This window comes from Battus philenor, unplaced genomic scaffold, assembly GCF_028537555.1.
Source record: "Battus philenor isolate CCGP_79_NKW_IND1 unplaced genomic scaffold, ilBatPhil1.0.hap1 SCAF_61, whole genome shotgun sequence".
Taxonomy (NCBI): Eukaryota; Metazoa; Arthropoda; class Insecta; order Lepidoptera; family Papilionidae; genus Battus; species Battus philenor.
In genome coordinates, this window is record NW_027181728.1 from 1 (window position 1) to 5,000 (window position 5,000).

Genomic DNA, 5,000 nt, shown 5'->3' on the forward strand with positions numbered 1-5,000 from the left:
CTATCCCATAGTTTTAAGATTAGCATTATAAGTAGAATTAGACAATAGTTGCTGTTTATAACAAAGCACCTTAATAAAAATAAGCGGACGGTAGAAGGTAAAAAACATAAAACCGAGCCAGATTCGCGCCGCCGCGGCCGTAGCAAAACATCTGGTGCGCGCCTGAGCGCCGCGGAAAGGGATAGACCTACCGGGCGGCGCAACCGTCTCTCTCGCACGCGCACGCTTTGTCGTGCGCAGTTGCCGAACTTCGGGCGCGCCCCTGCGGCCGCGGGCGAGGTCAGCGAGCCGGGAGACGTTGCCGTCCGCACCGCGCGAGCGACGCGCCGTGCGTAGCAATAATAATTAATATTACAGGGAGTTAAACGGCGCGCCGCGCGGGGTAATAAATTTTACGACCGGTCTTTGTTATAGACAGCAACTGCAATAGAATAGGGGCCCTATTGCCTTAGTTTAAGAGTCTTTTTGCCTTGTTGCACTAGAGTTAAGTTGACATTATTGTTTACATTTTTAAATTTTGAACTGTAAGACTAAGTATTAAATACTTTAAACTTTTAATAACGGACGAAGTATATAATACTTCAATTTTAAATTAGAACAATTTAGGACTAAGTATATAATACTTTATTTTTGAAATTTTAAATTTTTAAATTTTTAATTTTGATTTTAATTTTTAATTTAGAACATTTTAATTATTTACATTTTTGAATTTTAAAATTTTTAAAAATTTTTACACTTCAGACGAGTACCCCTACCATGTACCGGACCCCCACAAAGACCACCGACGCGGGCGAGGTGAGCCAGGCAGGCGCCAGCCAGGCGTGCAGGGTGAGCACCTCGCCCATTAAGAGCGTCCGGAGGAGTGTGGGGGGAATGGGAAGGGACAAGGGAAGAAGCCCAGGACCTCTCCCCGCAGCGTCGCGCCGGCCGTCAAACCGAGGACGCGTGCGGTGCCGAAAGCGGTGGAGCCGACACCTGCTCCTGCGGCGGCCGGGCAATCCCCGAAAGGGGACAAGCCGGCGTCCGCAGATCGAGTGAAGGAGGCGCGAGCGTGCCTAACTAAGGCAAAACTGCACTTGGGCAGCTCGCGCAACCTGAAGACCGAAATAAAGGAGCAGGTAATCAACGCGATAAATCGGCTCTACGAGCTTTACAAGGAGGCGGAGCTCGCAAACAGGGGACGAACCCAGGACCCAAAAGGGGGTCCAGTAGAGGAGCCGGCGAGTGGGGCAAACCGGGTGGAAGTAGAAGTAAAGGACCCACCCGCAAACCCCCCGCCGGCGACCCATTGCGAGCTCCTAAAGAAACTAGAAAGCCACGCGAGACTCCTTGAAGCCAATACCAAGGAATTGGAGGGCTTGAGGGAGTCTCTCGTGGCTACAAAAACAACAATACAAGAAAAGGGGAAGCCTCCCGGCACGTACGCGAGCGTGGCGGCCGCCCCGGCAAAAAGGCCGCCACCGGGGTGCGAACCTAAGCACTCGGTGGCGGTCTCGTCGGGGACCGACACGGGCGAGCAGGTTCTGGGCAAAATTCGAAAGGCCCTAAACGCCACCCAGACCGGCATAAGGGTCGACCGGATCCGCAGGGTGCGGGACGGTCGCGTCATCCTGGGCTGCGGCTCAGAGGCCGAGCTGGAGAGGGTGCGTGAGGGGCTGAGGAGAGCAGGGAAGGACCTGAGCCTTGCCGAAGTGAAAAACAAGGATCCGCTGGTGCTGCTCAGAGACGTGATGGCCTATAACACGAATGAAGAAATAGTAAAGGCCATCAAAAACCAGAATAAACATCTGCTGGTAGACGTCTCTGAGGAGGATCAGCGGGCGGAGGTAAGGTTCAGGAGGAGGGCGCGAAATGTGCAGACGATCCACGTGGTCATGCGCGTGTCGCCTGCTCTCTGGGGACGACTGACGGCTGCGGGCTACATGCACGTGGACCTCCAGCGAGTGCGGGTGCAGGACCACTCCCCGCTAGTCCAGTGCACTCGGTGCCTGGGTTACGGCCACACCAAACGGCACTGCGCGGAAAGCGAAGACCGCTGCAGCCATTGTGGTGGCCGGCACCTACGCGCCGAGTGTCCGGATCGGCAAGCCGGGAAACCTCCCGCCTGCCGGAACTGCCGACAAGCTAAGGCAGACCGGTGGGACCACGGCGCATTCGACGAAGACTGTCCTGTGCGGAGAAAGTGGGACACCATTGCACGGGCGTCCGTAGCGTATTGCTAAGGGCACCCAGGTGACCCACCGCACTCTCCGCGCAGGGCACCACCAGTACCGCGTGGCGCAGCTTAACCTGCAAAGGTCCGAGCTCGCTACAGCCGAGCTGATATGCGAAGCGCCGAAGAGAGGCTGGGCGTTCGCATTGGTCCAGGAGCCGTATATCGGCGCTATTGGCGAGATGAGGCACTACCCAGGGACAAGGGTGGTACAATGTGTCGCGCGAGGCAACGGGGAGGTTGTCAAGGCGGCCATTGTGCTATTCGACGACACCATCGATATCACTCAATGTCCCCAACTCACGTCTGGCAACGTTGCCGTGGCCAGGCTGAGGACTGGGGCTTGGGAGATAGGGGTGGTGTCCGTCTACCTGGAGCCTAATACGCCCGTCGGACCATACCTGGACCGGATCGGCTCGGCCGTGGAGGGCTTGGGGACTGCCAACGTGGTGCTGGGTGGCGACGTCAATGCGCATAACACCTGGTGGGGTAGCCGGTCCACGGACCGAAGGGGAGTTGAGATCGCAGCCGCCCTCGACCAACTGGGGGTGCACGTGTTGAACCAGGGGTCTGAGCCGACGTTTGATACGTATCGGGGCGGTAAGCACTACTCCAGTCGCGTCGACATTACTGCTTGCTCGACCACCCTGCTCGATCGAGCGGTGGGCTGGAGCCTCGTGGACGACATATCCTCGTCGGATCACAGGGCAATTGTGTTCAATCTGAAGCTTGACAGGTCCCGAGGCACGGACGTCAAGCGGACCACACGGCAGTACACTACCCGTAGGGCAGACTGGGGCGAGTTCCATCGAACTGTCGCCCGGCTGCTATCGGATCGCTGCCTGACGTCTGCCGAGGTGAATCAAATCACCGAGGAGGGGGCGTTGGACAGCATGGTCGGTCGGTACGTGGAAACCGTGAGGGACGCTTGCGAGTTGGTCCTGCCGAAGGCCTCCAAGCGGAAGAGGACGGAATTGCCCTGGTGGTCCGAACAGCTCTCTCTCCTCAAGGCGGATGTCCTGAGGAAGAAGAGAAGGATCAGGGCCGCGAGGCCGGCTCGTAAGGAGCTGGTCTGGCGCGAGTACTGCGACGCGAAGGAGGCATACCGTCTCGAGGCGAGGCGCGCTCAGACCCATAGCTGGAAGCGTTTCTGTGAGAGGCAGGATCGCGAGACCATGTGGGACGGGATCCACCGTGTGATGCGTCGCACGGAGGTGAGGCGAGAGGACGTCCCCCTCGTCCAGTCAGGCAAAGTGCTGGACGCAGCGGGATCAGCCAGGTTGCTGGCGGAGGTTTTCTTCCCGGAGGATGACCCCGGGAAGGACAATGCGGACCACAGAACTGTAAGAGCAAAGGCCAATGAAGTCAATTCGGGGGACCATGACGGAACATGTGATCCCCCGTTTACGATGGAGGAGCTCCGATGGTCCGTATCGACCTTCAATGCCAAGAAGGCACCTGGCTCTGACGGACTCACCGCGGACATCTGCCGAGCGGCCGTCGCCGTGGACCCCGTTCTGTACCTCGCGCTCTCCAACCGGTGTCTCGCTCTTTCCCACTTCCCCACGAGATGGAAGGAGGCAGTGGTCGTAGCGTTGCGGAAGCCGGACAAGGAGGACTACACGCACCCGAAATCCTACAGGCCCATCGGACTCTTGCCGATTTTCGGCAAGGTCCTAGAAAAAATGATGGTCCGTAGGATCCGGTGGTACACTGCACCGTATGTCAGCAGCCACCAATACGGCTTTATGCCGCAGAGGTGTACCGAGGACTCCCTGTATGTCCTGATCCAGCATCTGCGAACTCGGTTGAAGGAGAAGGAGATCGCAGTGCTGGTATCATTGGACATAGAGGGAGCCTTCGATAACGCCTGGTGGCCTGCTATACGGTGCAGACTGGCAGAAACTCGCTGCCCCGTGAATCTGCGGCGCCTTGCTGACAGCTATCTTAGCAATCGCAAGGTGTCCGTACGGTACGCGGGGGCAGAGTGGGCCAGAGAGACCACCAAGGGGTGCGTGCAGGGATCCGTAGGCGGCCCAACCTTCTGGACCCTCCTCATTAACCCTCTCTTGGAGGAGGTGGTAAAGACCGGGACACACTGCCAGGCGTTCGCAGACGACGTCGTGCTGGTCTTCTCGGGGCAGAAGGCCCAGGACATCTCGAGTCGGGCTAATGCCGTTCTCGCCCATGTTCATGAATGGGGAGTCAGGAACAAGCTGAGGTTTGCACCACACAAAACAAAGGTGATGGTGCTTACCAATAAGCAAAAGTTCGACTACCCATTACTGAGCATGGGGGGCGAGCCGCTTAGCCGGACTGGGGAAGTCCGGATACTAGGCCTCACAATTGACGATAGGCTCACGTTCAACACTCACGTGAAGAACGTGAGCAAGAAGGCACAGGGCCTCTATCGTCAGCTGTGTAGAGCCGCGAAGGTATCTTGGGGTCTGAACTCGGAGGTGATCAGAGCGATGTATCTGGCGGTACTGGAGCCGACGATTTTGTATGCAGCGAGTGCATGGGCGCCGGCGGCTAGGAAGCTGCTGGTCCGCAGGCAGTTGGACGCGGTCCAGCGGGGCTTCGCGCAGAAGATTGCGAGGACCCACAGGACCGCGTCCCTGCACTCGGCCCTTATACTTGCCGGGTTGCTTCCTCTGGACCTTCGGGTCCAAGAAGCAGCCCGCTTATTTGAAATAAGAAAGGGTCATTCCCGGCAGGTGGTAGGGGACCGAGACCTGGAGGTACCGGTCAGCTACCTGAGACTACCGCACCCGTCTGGTCAAGTTGG